Genomic DNA, 22,781 nt, shown 5'->3' with positions numbered 1-22,781 from the left:
GATGGCACACACTGCCACCATGCATCAGTGGTGGAGGGAGTGAATATTGCGGTGATGCAGTGAAGTCCTGGAACTGAGATGATTGACCAACAACCATAAGCATCTTCCTTTATCATTTAAATGTTATCATTTATTGTGAGGGGAATTGATTACAAAAGTAGGGAGGTTATGCTTCAGTTGTACAGGGCATTGGTGAGACCACAGCTGGAGTATTGTGTACAGTACTGGTCTCCTTATATAAAGAAAGACATAAATGCGTTAGAAGTAGTTCAGAGAAGGTTTACTAGACTAATACCAGGAATGAACAGGTTGCCTTATGAGGAAAGGCTGGACAGGTTAGGCTTGTGTCCCCTGGAATTTAGGAGAGTAAGAAATGGCTTAAGATCCTGAGGGGCCTTGACAGGGTAGATGTGGAGAGGAATTTTCCTCTTGTGGGAGAATCTAGAACTAGGGGTCACCCTTTTTAAAAATAAGGGGTTGCTTATTTAAAACTGAGATCAGAATTTTTTTCTCTTGAGGGTTGAGAGCCTTTGGAACTCTCTTCCTCCAAAAGGCAGTGGAAGCAAAGGCTTTGAATATTTTAAAGACAGAGCTAGATAGATTCTTGATTAACAAGGGGGTGAAACGTTATTGGGGGCAGGCAGGTGGGGTTGAGGTTACATTCAGATCAGCCATGATCTTATTGAAAGGTGGACAGGCTCAAGGGGCTGAGTGGCCCACTCCTCTTCCTAATTCGTATGTTCGTATGTTGATATCAAGGGTAGTTACTCTCACCTCACCTCAGGAGTTTAGCTCTTTTGTCCATGTTTGAACCAAGGCTGTAATGAGGTCAGAAGCTGAGTGACCCTGGCGGAATCCAAACTGGCCAACCTTTTGTGCATTCCCATCTCCCTTCATTCCATAATTGTTGGAAGAACTTTCAGTGACTTGTGTGCTATACTTTGGAATTCCTTCCCTTGCTCTCAACTCTCAAACTCCTTTTTTGTTTTGACCAACCTTACAATCTTCCTATCCTGACTTGGAATCCTTTCCCAGAGACATACAATGATGTGCCTTGGCATATTTATTTTTCCAAAAAAACTATGTGAACACAAGTTGTAGGATTTGTAGGTACCCTGTAGTTGGAATGTCCTAAGTTGATCTGCTTTGTGTTGAGTTAACCGCTCTGGCCAGAGTTGGGGGCCTAGTTCAGGCCAGTGGTCAACTTCAGTACCTTTGGGCAAGGCTTGGGAGAAAGATTAAAGTTCAGTTTCTGTTTATGATCACAGCATAGTGGTTTTCAGCTAAATTACCATTTTCAAGTGGGAGAGAGGAGAGGAGATATGAAGCAACAAACAAAGAAATTAACAGGGAGGTGAGAGGAGATTGAAGGTGCAACTGGAACAGCGAAGCTTTAAAATGGCTTTTGAAGATAAAAATATGCAACGCATTCAACAGCTTTTGGAGCAGAATTTTAGAGAGTAAGGCATGATTGACAGACTGTCCTTTGGAGGAAGGAGAGTGTGGAAATGAGCAGTGAATCAGACCAGAGGAATAATAACTGGAACAAAAGCTTTTAGAAGGTGGTGGGTGGGGCGTGGAATGCATTGAAGGCCATGGAAGAATTTGGAGAAAAGGATGTTGGGACACAGTTTGCCAGTGTAATTCTGAGTGGAAACCTGCCATCCTTACCTGGCCTGGCCTACATGTGACTCCACAGCAATGTGGTTGACTCTTAACTGCCCTTTGAAATGGCCTAGCAAGCCACAGAGAAAGGGCAATTAGGGATGGGCAACAAATGTTGGCCCTGCCAGTGATGCCCACATTCCATGAAAGAATTTTAAAAGAAGGATGTTGAACTGTATAAAAATGCATTGAAGTCACAATATAAAACTGGTTCAAACAGTCTGCCAGCATTTATACTCCGTGTGAGCATTTTGTCTATCACATTTGAAAAGCCTGATCCCCCTTTTCCTTCATTAACCTATCTCCTAATCTTGAATGTTGATGTTTTTACCTCCATCTCAATTTGGGGAAGTGATAATCACAGTCTCACAACTTTGTGTTGAGAAGTTTCTTCTGTCCATTGATCTAAATCTCCTGCATTCTTGACCCAACCAGGGAAAACATGTCATCTTGTAATCAGTGTTGTAATGAAAAAAGCCTCAATTTTTCAAATCATCTTTTATATTTGCATTTCCTCATACCAGGCAGCATCCCAATGAAACCGCATTGTAGCCTCTCTAAAACCTCAATATCTCCCTATACATAGCCCAAACAGTAGAATGTGTCAGAGGAGATAATCATACTGTTTGGGGATCTAGTCAGATAGCATCTCTCCTAGTTGCCAAGATATGGGCAAGTAATTTAAGCATTGTAGAGGAGGGGAGTCTGAGTTATAAGACAAGGTGGGATAGACTGCAGCTTTTCAGCTTTGCAAGTAGACATCTGATGAGTGATCTTGTAGTGCTATGATTTTTAAGGATATAAACAAAGTTTACCAGAGATATTACTTGGTTTAAACCCATAAATGGTAATTTTAGATATAAAAACAGGAAGTGGTAATTTTAGGACTGATATCAAGAAGTTCTTTGTTACAAAAAGAGTGATCAATGTGTGAATTAACGTCTAGTTGGAGTAGTAGAGGCAAAAGCCCCAGAATCATTTAAGAAACAATTTGATGTTAGGATCTCTTTGGATGGATGAATTAAATGAATGGCTTTTCAAATCTGTAATTATCTTGTGATCTTGAGAGTAAAGGCTAGACTTAGCTTTTGAAGATGTTAAATTAGTTGGATGCCATATTAAAATCTTGTTTATTATTCCTGCGCACATGCATATGGTATGTCCCTACACCTGCATATAAATACAGGAGCACACAGTCTTTCATGTGCATATGCAGCAGCCAAGCAAACAAATTGGAGAGAGTGGGTGAACGTAAGCTTTCTAGAAGTCAAACCTTCAGACCTGTCAGCCCAGACTGGTTAGGCCTGTCATTACCACCCCACCAATCCCTCAACACCCCACCAGTCCTTCCCTTGGGCCACACCTTTGTTCTTGGGGTGTGAGCAATGCTGGCAAGGCTGTATTTATTGTCCATATCTAAACCACTCTGAAATGATAGTGGTGGCCTCCCTCATGAACTGTTTCTGGTCATAATCCTCCCTCAATGGAGTTAAAAAGGGAACTCCAAGCTGTTGATCAGTGATGAAGAGGGAATGGCAATACACATCCAGGTAATGATGGTGTGCGACTTGGAGGTGATATTATTCTCACAACCTTTGCAGACTAGTTATTTCAGTTGGATTTATTTTCATTACTGGTGGTAAAGGATTTTGAAGTAATACCAAATGGAGAACCTAGGTTACTTTCTGCTTAACCATGCCAGCTCCATCAGTTAACATGAAAGTCTTTGATGTGTTGTGCTGCAAGGAAAATCTGAGTGAATGGTAGTGGGTGGACAGACATAGAGTTAGAGAAGGGTTTATTGAGTTATTTTACAGCTGGATAAGCGACACTTTTACATAACATTTTACACCCCAGGTGGAACTGCACTGGTGTTTTGAGTTAGTTCTGATGGGAACCAGCTGTATAGATACAACTAATGGGACCAAAATTTATTGTAGATGGATTTTGAAACTTATTCCATATGCCACCCCCTCCCACCCTTTGTAAACTTTTATAACTGGACTTTATCTTAAAAGGTTCACAGTATGCAGTTTAATTGATCATATTTCAAGATGGTTTTGATTAAGGAGCTTGTTTTTTTGTATCTTGGAGCTAGGCAGTAATTATAATCCACTCGGCGTTCTGGTAATTAGGGATCTTTCCTCCAGCTGTACTCACTGGCAGGCCATGGGTTGGGCTGGACGGAGGGAGGGGGGCAGGCATTACCACAAATGCTGCTTTGCTTTTCTTCAGGTTAGTGAGATTGCCACTTTGCAGGTGTGAACGAAATCCGAAGCAGATGTTCCAGATTGCTTCCAAATTGAGTGTGTGCACTGGAGCCTAAAAGTAATCCAACAGATCTTGGAGGTGTTTTATTTAATGGAGAACCTTTTATGGATAGATACCATTTCTTTCATCTCGCGATAAATTATTTCTGGATTTAAAGGTTTTCCCTGAACATTTGTTTATTTTCGAAACAAAATTAAAAGAACTTTTACTTGACACGTCAACAAATGATATTTGCTGTCTACTTCCTAGTGAGTTGCAGATTCTAATGAAGATCTGTTTGCTCCAGGTGGGGAAGGAGATTTTCTGCTTTTGCATTTAAACATGGCAGGCTATAGTACAGCTTGGTGATACTGGAGGGAGATGTGACATCTAAGTAAATGCTGTACTGGGGGAGATGTGATTTTGAAGTGTTGGTGGGATATGTAACTTCTAAGTACTGTGTGTACAGTATTTAGAGGAAGGAGGAAGATCCTGAGACACAGTATGGATTTAGACCATCCCGAGGTACCTCCAACATTTATTGTCAGATAAGTCGAAGAAAAATATCCAGAACAACAACATTAACTCTTCGAAAAGCAGAATACTGCAGATGCTGGAAACCTGAAACAAAGACGAAAAAATGCTGGAAATGCTCAGTGCGTCAGGCAGCATCTGTGGAGAGAAAAACAGAGTCAATGTTTCAGGTAGAAGACCTTTCCTCAGAACTGGGAAAGATGAGAGATGTCGGATTTGAGCAAGGGGTGGGTGGGACAAGGACAAAGGAAGGTCTGTGATAGGGTGGAAGGCAGGAGAGATTGAATGACAGATGGGTTAGTCTTACAGGGCCAAAGGGAATGGTGATAGGGCAAGAAAAGGAACAAAAGATATGCTGTGAGCAGCTGTAAAGCTGTCTGAAAACAAAAATAAGAGAAAAACTGAAACATGCAAAGTAAACAAAATCAGGGGGAGGGGGGGAGAGAGAGGGACAGAATTTATGGCCTGAAATTTTTGAACTCAGTGTCGAGTCCAGAAGGCTGTAAATCAAAAGATGAGGTGCTAAACCTCAAACTTACTTTGAGCTTCACTGGAACAGTGCAACTGGCCAAGGACAGAGATGCCAGTGTGAGGGCAAGGCAGAGAATTAAAACAGTCCACCAAAAGCTTAGGGTCGTGCTTGAAGACTGAATGGAGGTGTTCTGCAAAGTGGTCACCCAATCTGCATTTCGTCTACATGTAACTTGTTGCTTCATCTGGAAGGAATATTTGATGCTTTGGATGGTGAGGAGAGAGGAGGTAAAAGTTGTTACATCTCCTGTGTTTGCTTGGAAATGTGTCAAGGGAAGGGCACGGGGTTTTGGGGATGAGCGGGGAGTGGACCAGGGTATTACGGAGGAAATGGTCCCTTCGGAATGCTGAAAGGGGGTTTGGTGGTGGCATCACACTGGAATTGGTAGAAAGTAATCAGTTGAATGCAGAGGCTGGTGGAGTGGAAGGTGAGGACAAGAGGAACCCTATCGTGGTTCTGGGAGGGAGGGAAAGGGGTGGGGGGTGATAGAGAGCAGAATTTCTGGAAATGTAGCGGATGTGGTCAAGGGCCCTGTCAACCATGGTGGGGGGCAGGTGGGGAGAATCCTTGGTCGAGGCAAAAAAAGACATAGAACCACAGAACACTACAGCACAGAAAACAGGCCATTCGGCCCTTCTAGTCTGTGCCGAAATATTATTCCGCTAGTCCCATTGACCTGCACCTAGTCCATAACCCTCCGGACCCCTCCCATCCATGTATCTATCTAATTTATTCTTAAAACTTAAGAGTGAACCCGCATTTACCACGTCAGATGGTAGCTTGTTCCACACTCTCACCACTCTCTGAGTGAAGAAGTTCCCCCTAATGTTCCCCCTAAACTTTTCCCCTTTCACCCTAAAGCCATGTCCTCTCGTGTTTATTTCTCCTAATCTAAGTGGAAAGAGCCTACTCGCATTTACTCTGTCTATACCCCTCATCTCTGACCCACTGAGTATTTTCAGCTTCTATTGCCAAGAACTCTTTATTGCATTCATCAACCTGACCAAAGCAATTGACTCAGTAAATCGTGAGGCTCTGTGGATTGCGCTACAAAGATTTGAATGTCCAAGAAACTTCACCACAATGATGATAAGTCTGCAACTATCTCGAGTGGGAGATCCAAAACAGATGCCTTCAAAATCCAGACTGGAGTCAAGCAAGGCTGTGTGATAGCTCCCATACTATTTCCGAAGTGACAAATTTCTCCTATTTGTCAGAATTCCAACTTTGGGATCATGGAATTCTGCCCTTTTAATTTTTTTCTCTGACCTCTGCCTCCCCAGAGTTTTATTTGAAATATATCAGTTACGAAAGCAACAACAGAAAGGGAACAGTCTTGCTATTGAATCTGAAAGAAGGGGATGTTTGTGCACTACGTGCCTGCCCCGGCTGCCCTTGCAATTGTTGACTTTGTCAGATGTGGTGCCGAGTGCAAGCTGCTGGATGAAGAGGGAGGGATTGATCACGGTGTGCGAATGTCACAAAGAGCAGGCACAGTTTCAAGATCGCATGTGGCCTGGACCGTGAGACGGCTGGGCGGGTGGGACATCCCTGAGCTTGGCCTCCTGACTGTGAGGAAATCGGACAGCTAGCAGCCAACGTCCAGACAGTGCAGTTCGCAAGCATCATGCAGAGGTACAACAGTGCAGCTTTTATTTCCCCTTTTCCCCCTGCTGATTGCATCTACTTTCCAGGTCAGGCCTGCCCTGGGCAAACATTTTTTTTTAAATCTCCTCCCCAATAACCCCTGATTCCCTTTGAGGCAACGACTGATGAGAGCTCCCTTTCAAACTGTTGTGCATCCTTGGCTTTCGGGCCAAGGCCCATCTCTCTCAGACCAGCTATGTGAGTTTAGGGGTGGGGGACAGTTTTGCTGAACTTCAGTGTGGCAAATTTGTTTTCTTGGTTATAAAGACACTGGGTAGTCGGTCTTTCCTCTATTTGTACCCTAATCTCTCTCTTCTCTTAAGCTGCTTTACTTTATTAATCAGCAAGGTAAGTTGAACTGCATCATTGAAAATTAACATAAGCAACTGCATTGATTGAAGACATAGCGCTCAATTTGTAATTTTGTTTTAGCAAACCTTGCAAAACAAGGCAAAAATATGAATTTTAGAAACGTAGCTTGAATTAGTTTGCAGATTATATCTGCCACCATTTGTTTGGAGAAATTCGCTACAGTGATTCGAAGTTTATCTGTACATAACAGTAATTTGTGTTTGTAAAGGGGCTGTAATGTAATAAAATGTCCTAAGGTACTTCACAGAGGCATTATAAAACAAAGTTTGACATTGAGCCACAGAAGAAGGTATTAAGACAGATGACCAAAAGCTTGGTCAAAGGTGTAGTTTTTAAGGAGTGTCTGAGAGGAGGATAAGTGAGGTAGAGAGGCGGACAGGTTTAGGGAGGGAATTCTGGAGCTTGGGGGCCTAGGCAGCTGAAGGCATGGCCACCCCTCCAAGCCACTCATCCTCCCGACTTGGAAATATATCGCTGTTCCTTCACTGTCGCTGGATTAAAATCCTGGAACTCCCTCCCTAACGGCACTGTGGGTGTAACTACACCACAGGGACTGCAGCAGTTCAAGAAGGCAGCAACAGCCAAGGGCAGTTAGGGATGGTCAATAAAAATGCTGGCCTAGCCAGTGATGACCACATCGTGTGAAAGAATAAAAAAAACACCGGTAGAGCGATTAAAATTAGGGATGCTTAAGAGCCAGGAATTTAAGGAACACAGATATCCTGGAGGATTGTGGAGCTAGTTGTGATTAGAGAGATGGGGAGAGGCGAGGCTATGGAGGAATTTGGAAACAAGGATGAGAATTTTAAAGTAGAGGCTTAACCAGGAGCCAGTGTAGATCAGTGAGCACAAGGGCGATAGGTGAACAGGACTTGTTACATGCAGCAGAGTTTTGGATGACCTCAAGTTTAAAGAGGATAGAATGTGGGAGGCCAGTCAGGAGTCCATTATAATAGTCAAACCTAGAGGTAACAAAGACGTGGATGAGGGTTTCAGCAGCAGATGAGCTGAGGCGGGATGGAGATGGGCAATGTTCCAGAGGTGAAAATAAGTGATCTTAGTGATTATGCAGATATATGATTGGAAGCTCATCTTGGGGTCAGGACAATCTGGTTTAGCCTCAGAGAGGGATGAAATTGGTGGCTAGGGAGCAGGGTTTGTCATGGGAACAGATGACAATGGCATTGGTCCACAACCTTGAAGGTAATAAAAGGTAAACAAAGGAAAAACTAGTATTTTTATCCACTTGAAGTCTAATAATTCCACCTATTTGAAATGGCTTAGAAGCATTTGCATTTCACTACAGATCATAAAAAATCCTATAATTACATGATTAATAAATAATTTTCAGACCTTTTTGCTTTTGGCCACTAATTTTCAGAACTTTTGTCTATGACTATTCTCATCTCTGCTATTTACAATCTACTTGACAGTGGCTATTCACCCCATCAAAGATCAACTGCCCTCTGGTGTCAGTATGAAATACTGTCTAGATGGATAACTCTTTAACCTCAGCCACCTCCATGCTAAAACTAAATTGACCATCAGAGATATACATGGGGCAGAATTTTACACCTCGCAGGTGGGTGCGCCTGACACGAGTGGGCATAAAATAGTGCTCAAAGACATGGGGCGAGCGCCTTGATGTCATCCCATGTTCGTGCGATATTTCGCTCAGCCGGCATGCGCAAAAGTTGGAAGTGCACCCACTGACAATTAACAGTGCAATTGTATCCGATTGTTCATGGCCCGTCTGACCTTACGGCTAGCGGACGGGTGAATTGGCTAGGCGGACTCTTCGTTTTTCATCAAACCTCATCCAAAAGCAGGATGAGGTTTCCATTATTAAATGAAATAAAAATCTGCGGACAGTATTTTTATCATCTATAAGTTCAGGTGCCTGATTGTGATGCTTGGACATTTTTTTTCTGATTTTCAAAACTTTATTTCATGGTTTTCTGGTCTGCTGCTCCCTGAGGTAGCTGTCTGCCTTCAGGGAGCTTTCTCTCAGCGCTCAACCGCACCCGTGTTGATGTCTTCGGCCGCCCTCCTCCCCCTCCCACCTTGGCAGCGCTGAGCTTTTCAGCACGCTTCACACTGGCTGGCCAATTAACGGCCAGCCAGCGTGAAATCATGGTCGGGAGCTGATCGCGGCCGGTGGTCCGTTTCCCAGCCGATCCTGGGCCGACTGATCATGCCTGCCCACCGAGCTGAAAATCTAGGCCATAATCTACAGTTTGCAGATGACTGCAGTCATTGCCTGTTCTGCACCAGATTTACAAACCAGTCTTGATGTCTTCAATTCTGCATACAAGAAATTCGGTTTGTGAATGTTGTCAAAACAAAACTCGTATATTAACCTACACCTGGTCGACCAAATATTCCACCTCCCATACATGTTGAAGGAGAGAGTCTGGAATATGTTGAGCACTTCCCATTTCCTGGCAGTCACCAATGACGAGGGGATCCAATATCGGATCAGCTGCACCAGCTTGGCCTTCCACAAACTACAGCAGCGACTGTTTGATAACAAAAACCTCCAAGTTAGTGAAAGTGTACAGAGCAGTTGTTGCCACTACATCCTGTACTGCAGTGAGACCTGGACTGTGTATCAGCAACACAGCCCTCGAAGTTCCATCAGCTGCACCTACAGGATTCAATGTGAGGACCAAACAAACCTAGTGTCCTTCTTGAAGTCAGGTCCACAAGCACACAGGCAAAACTCTTGCAAAATCAACTTTGATGGACTGGACAGTGTCCAGATGGCTGAAAACGGTGTGTGTGTCCCCCCCGCCCCCCCCCGACCCCCCAGATCCTGTTTTCTCAAGGCCAGTGTTCCAGGGAGGATAAAGAAAATGCTTCAAAGACCCCCTTAGGCTCTCCTTGAGGCATGGCAGCATTGACATTAATGACTGGGAGGAGCTTGCTACCAATTGTTCAGAATGGCAACAAGTTGTCCAAGCTGTATCGTGCTTTGTGTCCCAATGCCTTAATGATGAGGCAGAGCAGCGGCTGAGAAGGAAAGAAAGTAAGTACTGCACTCCAGATCCCACTACCTCATGGGACATCCTACCTCGTGCCCAAAGATATGTGGATCAAAACTCAACCTGTTCAACCACATGAAGACCATGGCAGAAATTCAAGACCCTGCGTAGACATCATCCATGAATCGAGGGACAACTGACAATTCAAATAACTGGAAGGAGAGCAAGGATACCAATATTTAAAGCTATATTAGGAAAAAGAGGGTAGTCAGGAGCAATGTGGGCCCCTCAACTGCTAACAGATTTATCAATGAAAACATGGAAATAGACGTTGAATTGCATCAGTATTTAAGAGTAGGTCAGCATGCTGCATCCCAAAGAAACTAATGTTCAAACAGGGACAGGGACTCAGCAGAATTAATTTAAACAAAGTAATAGTAATGAACAAAATAATGGCACTTGAAGAGTGACAAATCCTCAGGAGCCAAATGGTTTCCATCCCAAAGTTTTAAAGCAAGTAGGTTGGCGGGTTCTTTCAATTCAGGAACTGTTCCTTTAGACTAGGAAATTGTGTGTGTCACTCCATTATTTAAGAAAGGTGAGAGGGAAACCAGTGAATTATAGACCAGTTAACCTAACGCCTGTTGTTGGGAAATTACTAGAGTCATTAATTAACGATAGAGAGACTGAACACCTTGAAAATTTTCAGCTGATCAGATAGATCCAGCATGGACTTATAAAGGGTCTGCCTGTCTGACAAACCTGATTTTTTTTTTAAGCAGTGACTAAACTAGTGTACATGGGAATGTGTATGAATGTTATTTATATAGACTTCCAGAAGCTATTTGATAAAACACATCATAAGAGTCTGCTGGCTACAGTTGTAGCTCATGGAATTGAAGACAAATCATTGAACTGGTTAGAAAATTGGCTGACTGGTAAGAGACAGAAGTAGGGATGATGGCATATACTCTAATTGGAAGAAAGTGACTATTGTTGTTATGTAATGATCTATACTGTGTCTTCAACTATTCATATTTGTGAACAACTTTGATGGGATAAAAAGCTATATATCCAAATTTGCCAATGACACAAGTGGAATTCTAAACAGTGTAGATGAAAGTTTGAAATTACAAAGATCTGTTAACAGATTTAAATGGGGAAAAACGGTGTCAAATGAAGATCAGTGTAGGCAAATGTGAGTTCATCCACTTTGGTCCAAAAAGGATAGAAAAGGATACTTTCTAAATGGTGAAACAATGGAGCTTCAATGAGACTTAGTGTCCATGTACGTGGATCATTGAAATGTCATGACAGGTATATAAAATAATGAAAAAGACTAATGGACTGTTTGGTCTTTGAGTAGAGAACTAGGATAAAAGGGGGTAGATATTATGCTACAGCTATATATTTTTAAAAAATTGCTTGGACTATACCTGGAGTACTGTGAGCAGTTCTAGGCACCACACCTTGGTAAGGGTATAATGGCCTTGGAGGGAATGCAGCTAGAATAGTACCCGGACTCTAGGGGTTAAATTACCTAGAGAGATTACAAAAACTAGGGTTGTATTCCCAATTTAGAAGGTTAAGTGTGATTTGTTCGATGTTTTCAAGATATTAAAGGGAACAGATAGTTTCTCTGTACTCTGTTTCCTCTGGTTGGGCACTAAGGAGTATAGTCTAAAAATTAGATCCAGTGCTTTCAGGAGTGAAATTAGGAAACCCTCCTTCATGCAAAGCATGGTAGAGGTTTGGAACTCTCTTCCGCAAACAACAATTGGTGCTGGACCAATTGTTAATTTTAAACCTGAGATTCATAGACTCCTGTTAACCAAAGATATTAAGAAATATAGGGCAAAGATGGTTATATGGAATTAGGCATCAAGTCAGCCATGATCCCATTGAATGACAAAACTGGTTTGAGAGGTTAAGTAGCCTACTGGTCCTATGTGACATCCAAATACTGGGAGTACTGAAGGGAGATTTTTAAAAACTGCAAGTAATTAAGAAAAATCAGAGAATTATATTGGGTACTAAAGGGAGATGTAATTCATCCAAGTAATAAAGCGGGGGCCTGAGGAAGAGAAAATCTAGGGGTGTGGCTGCTTAGCCTTTTTCTAATCATGAAGAATCACTTCTTGGAATTTGTTATGAATGTTGGTTCCTCTATGTCCTAAAGGGATTGACATAATACTTTATCTGTGCAGCTGTCCCAAATCTCATTAATCTCATTTTAGCAGGTTTTCCAGATGTTGTGGCTTTTATGGTTTGTTTCTTGATAAACCATGAGAAGAATTTCAAAAATAATTCTCCCTTTCCTAGTCCCAAGTACAGCAGTAGCATAAAATTTAGCACGGACTTTATTTTAATAGTTTTGTTTTGCTGGAACATGGATCAGCCTGCAGACACTGCAAAACAATAAAGGCAAAATATGGCATCAATTTAGGTAATAGAGAGAGAGGGAAATGAGATGCCTCACTAAGCATATTGTAATTTAAACACTTCCATTTGGTATGGTAAAGCACTGTGGCATGAATAACTTATTAATTCCAGATACAGGCTGAAGTGAACTGTTGGGAGGGTGAATTCATGGGATGAGAGTACAATTTTGCTTTCTCTCTCAGGAGAGCTCTCTCGCTTCCCTTTTGAAGTCTTGCCATGGGATCTTTTACATTTGCCTGAGAGAGCATAGAGGGCCTCAGATTAAAGTGCTGTAACCTAGATAGCTTCAGACCAAAAGCTGGAAAGTGGGAGTAGGCTGATTAGCTTTTTTTGTGGCTGGCACAGACACGATGGGCTGAATGGCCTCCTCTGTGCTATCACTGTTTGTGTTTCTTCTTGATGCACGGTGCATTATTGGTTTGACTTAAACCCCTTAATCCCCAAATGTATATTTTTGTTTACCTTCTTTCCCTGCCTCATTGTGGGGAAAGTCACTGGAGAATCACTGTTACCAACCAGCCTGCAGCTATCAAAATGTGGCCTTTCTGTATTAGGCTCCTTAAAATTAGGCGCACTTAAAACATGCATTTGGCACTCTAACCTTAAATTGCCTTTGCCATATTGGAGGTGATTTGAAGCCAACTTCCTCACATAGCTATCTCAGGACCTTCTTTTCAAACACTGTCTTGTTAGCTGCAGTGGGTGCTCGATTGACTTTCACAAGAATTTCCCTTTTAATGGAAACCATAACAACAGCAGACGTGACCAGGAGTGTAATATTACAGCATTATTGACTTTTATCATTGCCACCCCTCTGTAATAAAGTAGAGTAAATTTGTTATAAAATAAAAACAGAAAATGCTGGAAATACACAGCAGGTTGGGCAACATCTATAGAGGGAAAATCAGAATTAACTAAGCAGGTTTTTGGCCTTTCATCAGAACTGATAAAAGGTCATGGACGTGAACGTTATCTCTGGTATAAAGTTATGACTGATCCACAATATTCTTTATAGTACATGGTCTATGCTGGTATTTGTGAAAAAGAAAGAAAATAAAGACTTGCATTTATATAACACTGGACATCTCAAAGTATTTTAAAGCCAATGATGTACTTTTGAAGTGTAGTCACCGTTTTAATGTAGGAAAAATGGCAGCCAATTAGCACACATTAAGCTCCTGCAACAACAATGGAATAATGAGCAGATAATCTATTTTTGTGATGTTGATTGAACGATAAATGTTAGCCAGGATACTGGGGATAAGGCCCTTGCTCTTTTTCAAAATCATGCCATAGGATCTTTTACATGCACTTGGGGGGCCAGACAAGGTCTTGGTTTAATGTCTGAAAGACTGCACCTCTGACAGTGCAGCACTCCCTCAGTACTGCACTAAAATGTCAGCCTTGATTTTTGTGGTCAATCCTGAAGTGGAATGTGAACCCACAATCACCTGGTTCAGTCAAGAGTTACCAACTGAGCCATGGCTGGCTCCAGAAGTTGTCTGTTATCCACCTTCATCCAATCCGATCAGCATAACCTTCTTGGATTCTGTAATGGAGGGTCTGTGGGCCTTTCTGGACGGATGAACTAAATAGTCTTCCTCATTTGCCATTGCCTTCTGAGTCTATATTATTGTGTTGTTAGGTTGGATTAATTTCAATGCCAGCTGCAAACATTCTTAACTTTATTGTAACAGATTTACAGTTATGAGAACACTCCTTTACACTAGCTTCTTTCCATGCTGTTTTCTCCTGGACTCTCAGATCACATTAGTATATGTCACTTCCTTCTATGATATCATAAACTATTATAGTTATCCCTTCGTGGGACTTAGTCTAATATACACCATTATCCTACAGATCCTATTTCTCTAATTATTCCCCAATTCCATCATTAAACAGAACCACTGTAACCAGAGGGGGAAGAGTAATTAATGTGATAAAATAAATAAAAATTTCAATAAACTGTTATAATATGAAAATAAAAATGTACACAGCCAGTTAATGCAATATGGTGGTATTGACTGAGTCTATCAGTTATTACAGAAAATCCTGAAAATCAGATAAAACCAGGGAAGGCAGTTTTGATTGTTAAGTAACACCCCAAACTCTGCACAATAGCAAAGGGAAATTAATCTGTTTCTTTCTAAGGAGTCAGGACTTTTGATTAGGCCAAATTTTGGTGCAACATCTTGTAAACATCTCTGCTGTTGGTGCATGCAGTGTAATGTGCAGTCCGAGTACTGCAGTTTGGCATAAAAAGTCCCAGAGGTAGTAAAAATGCTGATTTCTGAAGAATAGCAAATCACTTATCACATTCCGGGAATGTTACATCTACAAGTAACATGAATGTGATCAGGCCATTTAACAAAGGCTTTAGGATTAGAGGCCTTGACTGCAATATCACCAAGCATGTACAAGCAATTCCCCATCAGAAGTATCTAGTGTTTAAAAGAAACAGCTTTATAAATATTTGGTCCAGTTGAGATGGCTAAATACTGTTTGGAATACATTGGGAGTGTCACATATAGATGACCAGGGTTGAAGCATATATTAAATTAATGTTGAATCAATACCTTGAACTCTTGTTAAATTACTTTCAGGGATTATGGGAAGGTTTCCCTTTTTTATAAGTTTAACCTGTGGCTACTCAGCTGGAGTATTGTGTAGAGTTCTGGGCGTCATATTATTGGAGAGAATGCAGAAGAGGTTTACAAGAATGGTTCCAGGGATGAGAAACTTCAGCAATGAGGATAGGTTGGAGAGGTTGGGACTGTTCTCCTTGGAGAGAAGGCTAAAATGAGATTTGATAGAGATATTCAAAATCATGAGGGAGCTGGAAAGAGTAGAGAGGGAGAAGCTGTTCCTGCTCGTAAAAGGATCAAGAACGAGAGGGCACAGATTTGAAATGATTTGCAAAAGAAGCAAATGTGATGTGAGAAAAATCTTTTTCACACAACGAGTGGTTCGGGTCTGGAATGCGCTGCCTGGAAGTGTGGGTGGAGGCAGGTTCAACTGAAGCATTCAAGAGGGCATTAGATGAATATTTGAATAGAAACAATGTACAGGGAAAAGGCAGGGCAATGGCACTAGGTCATAATGCTCATTTGAGGAGCCAGTGCAGACACAATGGGCTGAATGGCCTCCTTCTGTGCTGTTAAAATTCTGTGATTCTGTGATACTCATCTCTGTCAGTAGATTAAAAAAGTTGAGAATACAACCAACTGAGTCAGGCTGACTCCTGAAAGGAGTGATGTTAACCAATGAGTGAGTTGGTAAAGCACAGAATCACAGAATTGTTACAGCGCAGAAGGAGGCTATTCCGCCCATCATATCTGCTGAAGTTACACAAACATGGTAGCTCTGTCAGTAGATTAAAAAAATTGAGAGTGCACCAACTGAGTCAGGCTGACAACTGAAAGAAGTGATGTTAACCGATGTACGAGTTGATAAATGCATATCTTGAAGTTATACAGACATGTTAGCTCTTATCCATGGGGCAGAATTTTCCCCTTGTCGGGGGGGAAGTTGAAGAGCGGGCGCGCGGAGGCGTGCCTCTGATCGGAGCCTCCAAACGTAAAATGGCGGGCAGGCCAATTAAGGCCCGCCCAGATGATGTCCACACGGAAGTGCTATGCGCTCCCTGTGCGGGTGGGGGGAATTCCCTGAGCCGAGAGTGCGCTCTCTCGCGCATGCGCACAAAAGAGCGCACTCGTCTCCCTGAGGCAAAGTGCTGCCTCAGGGAGATCGGCTGTATATTAAAAATAGAAAAAAAAAATTCTCTGATGTCCCCTCATGTGATACTGTCACATGAGTTGGGACATGTCCATAACTTTTAAAAACACTTCAATTTAATTTTTCAAAACCTACATGAAACCTCATCCCGCCCATGGATGAGGTTTCATGCTTTTTCTAATGCCCGCCAGGGCTCCTGGCCTGCCCACCAACCTTAAGGTTGGACAGGCAGGTCCATTAATTACTTTAATGACTCTATCAATGGCCTGAATTGGCCATTGACAGGTCAGCGGGTGCACAGCTGATTTTGCTGAGCCCCCGCCTACCTGAAAATTTAAGTGGGACGCGGTGGCATTGGGAATTCCTCCCAACGTCACCGCACGTCATTCTACGCGTCGGCGAGCGGGCCCTGCCCCTCGCTTGCCAACAGGAACATCCTGGCCATGGTCTCAAGCCTATGATGAATTAGCTGACATCAGCCAGGTTGAGGGTAGGGTGACTACAATTGGCCACCGCTTACTTCAGACAAGGGAGGAAAAAATTGACCAGAGCTTCTGCTTATTAGTGCTTGTTAGTGACTGCATCTGGATCATGCACATTTGTTAACATCATGTGGATGTCATAATCCACCCTTGTTTGAACAGTCTGTCTAGTGATACGATCCCCGTAGAGACCGATAATTTTAAAAAAGAGATATGAATTTTCCAGTGACCTACGCAAAGGATCACAAGACAAGATCCCACATTTTAAGACTTTTGCTGTAACACACACACTAAAATCGACATTGACTAAACATTACTTAGTAGGCAATTAATATACTAAACTACAGGAAAAGTATCCTCATTAACTTCTTAACATAGCTGAAAACCCCATGCCATGTTTATATGTTATGACAAATTCTCAACTGATAATTAGCCTGTATTTAATGTCCTGGATGTTTCTCAGTGATTCAACAGTCTGTTCTCCCTGCCTGCCTGCCAGCCAGGATGAATCTTTCAGTGTCCTTTTAAACAAAGTCTCCTTCACTCAACTTTGAGTATACTTGAATGCAATTCTAGCAGCAAGACACACTCTGGTGAATTTTTGATCTCCAACTCTCCACAGCAAGCTTCATTCCTTTGAACAGGGGGTTCTGCCCTCACCAGCACTCTGCTTGGTGATTAACCTGTTATGATGTGTTAAGTGCCAGGCAGACTAAACCCACAAGGGAAATTTGGCCATGCTATTATAATGATTTTGCAATTTGTATTTCTTATGGGAAGGTTTATGCACTGAATTCCGAAGAATTGAGTCCACTAACACTTTTGGAGATTTTTAAAATTAAGTTAAAACATTTATTAACACAAGATAAAAAACAAAACAATAAACACACAAGATTACAGTTACACGGTTAGTTAGTCTTAATAAACAAGCTCCCAACTAGATACCCCCTTTAAGGCAACAGTCCAAAAAAGATTTGAAATTATAAAATCAACCCAGCAAGGTTGGCAGTGGAATTCCAAAGGCTTGTAATACAACTTTAGTTACTGGACACAGCAGACTTCTGTTAAAGTGGCTGGACGCTTTTCCCCAAGGACTACTTCACACTGTGTACGTTTCAATCTCACATGGCCACACCCCACATAGTCTTCTATCCTTCTTTATATATGTTTTCTTTCTCTTTAATCCGTAAATTCCATTGTTCTACAGGTCTTTGGAAATTTATTTTTCCCATAATATAAAAATCTTTCATGTTGTCAATATGGTCTCTTTCCTTTTGGGAAAAATAAACATCATAATCTTGTCCTATTTATCTTGTTAGTTGTAAACATCCTACCATCCCTTTGAAACCCAAACACCTTTCCACTTATCTTAAAATGCAAATTTCCTTCACACTCTGCATGCTGCCCTCATCTATGTTTACTCATTAGCATTTCAAATGCCTTTTTACACCAAACTTCTTCTGTTAATTTCAACCTTACAGTCTATCTGACTCTAACTTAATTAAATCGATTCTACTGACAACCAAAAACTGACAGTAATATTATGAAAAGTATTAGTTTCATGACAAACCCAAAAGCAGTCCTCTTCTTCTGCCTGGCGTAGCAGCGCCTGTTGTGGGTCGTCTCCCCCTGAAACATTTTGTTTGATTGACTGAGTCAGTGGCTGGAATTTTCAATGCCTCATGCCAGTGGGATCTTCCAGTCCCACCAGTGTGAACGGAGATTTCAATGGCTCGCCGGCCCCTCCATGGGGACTGGAAAGTTTTGTCCTGTATGTCTGCATGTAGCAAGGCCGGTTGCTCCTCCATTGTGTTCAGGTGTTAAAGCTTGCACCTGACTTTCAATAGGGCTTGGCATTGGCCCCTTTGTCCCCATGGCAATCAGATCACATGGGCTTGTCACCAGGCAGAGTTCAATACAACTTCACACTATCCCCCTTTCCAGGGCATTCTGTTTTAACTTAAATTAAAAGGGACAGTTTAAAACCGTATTATAAAATATAGCATTTATAACACTAGCTTTACATGTGCAGTTTACATGCAGCTTGGGTGAGGTACTGAATGGAGGCTGGCACAGTGGAGTGTACACTTGCTTGAGTCGGTACCTTTCGATAAGGGTGATGGGGTTTCCAGTTTAAAAAGTGTGTGTGTATATATATATATATATATAGAATTTGGCAAGATGATGGAAAAATTATTGGTGGCGCAATGTTAAATAGTGACACAAGTGAAACTGGGGAACTGAACAATATTCTGCTCCAGATTCCTGCTGTGACAAGCTGATATGATATATTTATTGCTGCCTAATGTAAAACTTCTGTTCTTGCCCTGGGCACTTGGCTTAGCATTTCCGCTTCACCCCTGGACTTCATTTAGCAGTCCGGTGCTGCAGGCCTGAATAAGTACTGTGCTGTCAAGATTGAAAACTTTGAGTTAATCAATACAACCTCATTAATTATATTGTGGTTAAGCTTGGGGATTGGCGGTTTGGTGGTGGGAATGATGGTAGTAATGTGAGTTTTATAATGTCTACTATCTGAACTCCTTGCTATCAGAAGCAGAGTTATCACTGCAAAGGCAGCATATTTTCTCTTGTTCATAGAGCCAAATAATTATTGGATAGAACTGTAGCACAGGAGATGGAATATTGACGAAAAGTCTTGAGGTGAATTGATTTGAGCTAATTTTGGAAGTGATGTTTGATCACATTCATTGTAACTAGTGACTAGTGGTTTAGACTGAAAATGGTTATTCTGACAGTAAACATTGATTTCAACTCCTAGATGCAGTCTTTCAACTTTGGGAGTCTGAATGTTTTGATTTTTTTGTTTTGGAATATAATTTTCTGTTATGCAGGAACTCTATCCAGTAGATTTTTGATGATGAATCCTGTTAAACCTCTTGATCCTTATCTGCGAAGCCTGCAGAGCCAATAGCAGATATCAAATAATTAATTCCCCCCCCCTCCTGCCCCTGTTTATAACACATTTTAGCATACAACTCAACAAATGAAAAATATTTAAACTTTCTGTAGGCCCCATCAAGATACCTTAAAGGACTTCACACAGTTTGGGAAAATCAGGACAATGAGCAATAGGGGAAGGAAGGGGAAACTAATAGCTTGAGGGTGGAATGTGAAGGTCCGAGTTGAAGAAAGAAGCTTTTGATTGTCAGAAGTGAGCTGAAGTGGATGAATTTAGGGGAGAGGAGGAAAGGACGTAGGAATTGAATGCAAATCCATGGATAATGGAGCAGTAAATGAAGAATAACCTGGTGTCTGAATAATATTTGGTGTAGGAATGTACAGCTGGAGAATATTTCTGAATTAGGGACATAGAATTGAAAGAAGGAATCCTCCTTGATTAAATATTACTTCATGGAATACAATGGTGGCTCTGTTGCTCAGTCTGGAGCTTGTTGCCTGCAGGTTAGTGCTAAATGAATGACATGTACATGCTATGATTCAACTGAAAAGCTGGCTAACAGCATCATAAGAGCTGACAACTGGAAAATAGCCCTGAATAAAGGCCAATGACCAAGCCCACTGTCCAGGATGACTAAATAAGCTAAATTTTTATCACACTGAATTTCAGAACTTCTGTTAGTGTTTTGGGATCACATCCTGCAATTCAGGTTTTCTGTGAAATCCAATTGGCTGACATGTAACATGTGAAAAGAAGTACCTAAGAGGACAGAGGGCACACACTTGTCACAACTTAAACTGCTGTGTTATCCAATATTGCATCTGTTATAATCATACTCACCAACCATCCGTTTTTTTTTGTGTAGACACCAGCCTTTTCAACCCTCATTTGTACTGGCTGTTAGAAGTCAGCTGGTTTCCTACTAAAAGCTGTCAATGGTTTATTCAGCAACCATTGATTTGTGAAGTTGTGTGTTTCTTTTATTAAGGAACCTTATGGGTTAATTGGTCAGTGTTATTTTAGTTGAAACTTTAAGCCTGAGATGTTCTTCCAGGGAAGCTGTATCAGGTTGGGTATGACATTATTCACCTGTTCTGGGAACCTGTATGGCTTACATGTGCTCTAGTCTTACACTAGTGCATGACCCTTGATACCCATTGAAGTCATCTACAAGACACTCATTTGCAGGGTAGTAGTTGATAGGCAATAAATGTAGTCTTGTTAGTGTTACATGCCCTGAGAGAAATGCAAAATAGAACTGACATATTCCATTTTGTAAGTTCAAGAAAAAATTCAAACTGTGCGAATCATCTCTGCTGTCAGGTCATGTTAGGAAGCTGAAAGTGATAACACTGATGTCTGTGGTGTCGGCCTTCTCTTCCTTGGATACATTTTAAGTTTTATTTAAGTGGAATTGCCAAAAAATGATAAACGTAGAATTGACAGATCAGAAATGACCTGTTTTCAGCCCAACTTATACTGCATCCGAACCTCTTCCCATTGCTCTTCATCTAACCTTTTCAGCATAGCCTTTTATTCCTTTCGCCCTCGTGATCATCTAGCTTCTCCATAAATTCATTTATGCTAGTCACCTCAACTACTCCTAAATATTGATGGTTCAGGTTATATTGTACACCTAATGTTGGGTGAGTGTTTTTGCTACTTTTTGGGAAACACGAATGCTCAAAGCCTTCATCTAGATCCCTAAGTGAAGATTATTCAATCTAAGGGATGTGCTAGAGATGTTTGATACCTGACAGTTACCTTCACTTGTCCATTTTACTGTCTATGTCGTTGGGAAATGAGTTAATGTTTTAGGAGAGCTGCTGATTATCGTAATGACTCTCGTTGTTTGTTAAAACTTGGGAGCAGTGAGTAATAGGTTTCTGCAGACTGGAGCACTAGCAGAATGTTGACATCACCTTACTAAAGCTCTCTTGTATCCAGCTGCATTAATCTTGGGACACAGATGCTGGTTAGTGCTCAGGCAAATTGCCCTGAGCACTACCCAAACATTCTTGATGCACTATGCCAAGCAGGCAAAGGGAATCCATTGAAGTTACAGTATTGGGTTTGTTTTGAGTGCACTTATCTTTTCTGTGCAGCTTTTATAGGGAAGCTCAGCAATGTTGCTGTGATGTTAAGCATAATGAATGCTGCTCTTTTGAAACACTTACATAGCTTTCAATAGGAATGATCAACACTTAAAGCTGAGAAAAAAAATGTTTAAGTCTTGTGTCAGGATCTTGGCACCAGTTGTGTGAAAGAACAAGCACATGCCATAAAGCACTTGTTGACTTTTTTTTTAAAAAGAAAATCAATTTGAGGTGTGTGGTAACGTGAAATAATAGACATGCTGGAATAAACCTCACACAAGGGGTTCCTGATCTCCTTTGTGGGGAATTTGTAGTTGGTGGCTGAGTGTGAATGAGAGTTACTCTTGACTATACTTACACACTTCCTTTTGACCAATAATACAGTCATTGCAGAAATAAGTGTCACCAAGTCACCCACCTAGGTTTGTAGAAATATCTAAAATAAAAGCAAAATACTGCAGATGCTGGAAATCTGAAATAAAAACAGATAATGCTGGAAAACCTCAGCAGGTCTGGCAGCATCTTCAGAACTTCTGATGGGTCATATTTGACTCGAAACATTAGCTGTTTCTCTCTGCACAGATGCTGCCAGACCTGCTGAGTTTTTCCAGCATTTTCTGTTTTTATTGTAGAAATGTCTGCCAGTTGGTTCATGAGCCACTGACTGTTTGGATTATAAAGTGAATGATCTTTTGCAGCATGGTACAGTAAAATGTCAGCACTTACAGTTGATTTTATTTAGAACTTGCCATGTTATGGTCACTGGCTCCCAGTGCACAACTCCTAGACAGCCAGTGCTCAAAAAGGCCAGTGGCATGTAAAACCATCTTCTGGCCATAGAAAAATTAGCAAGAGTACCTTGTGGTTTTGTTGTCTGCTTGACACATGTTGTTGAGAGGTGACAGCACCAGAGCTGTCTAAGAGCATAAGAAATAGGATCAGGAGTAGGCCACATGGCCCCTCGAGCCTGTTCCGCCATTAAATAGGATCGTGGCTGACCTTGGGTTTCAACTCCATTTTCCTACCCACTCCCCATATCCCTTAATTCTCTGAGACACCAAAAATATGTCTATCTCAGCCTTAAATGTATTCAATGATGGAGCATCCACAACTCTCTGG

The 22,781-nt window shown here is 41.5% G+C and overlaps 1 protein-coding gene across 9 annotated transcripts in view; it reads left to right on the top strand.

Moving 5' to 3' along the window:
- disp1 (dispatched homolog 1 (Drosophila)) overlaps window positions 1-22,781 on the top strand; it is a 457,303-nt gene that overhangs the window by 127,288 nt on the left and 307,234 nt on the right. The window contains exon 1 of one of the 9 annotated variants that reach the window (XM_078542766.1): window positions 6,555-6,616. The exons of the other annotated variants lie outside the window; for them this stretch is intronic. The gene's annotated coding sequence lies outside the window, so the exon portion shown is untranslated. Of the gene's footprint in view, window positions 1-6,554; window positions 6,617-22,781 lie in introns of those variants that run through there. 9 annotated transcript variants of the gene reach the window in all.

The sequence above is a fragment of the Cetorhinus maximus genome, chromosome 5 (assembly GCF_964194155.1).
Source record: "Cetorhinus maximus chromosome 5, sCetMax3.hap1.1, whole genome shotgun sequence".
Lineage (NCBI taxonomy): Eukaryota > Metazoa > Chordata > Chondrichthyes > Lamniformes > Cetorhinidae > Cetorhinus > Cetorhinus maximus.
The sequence above is the reverse complement of the archived record's forward strand: the minus strand, read 5'-3'. Positions and strand labels throughout refer to the sequence as shown.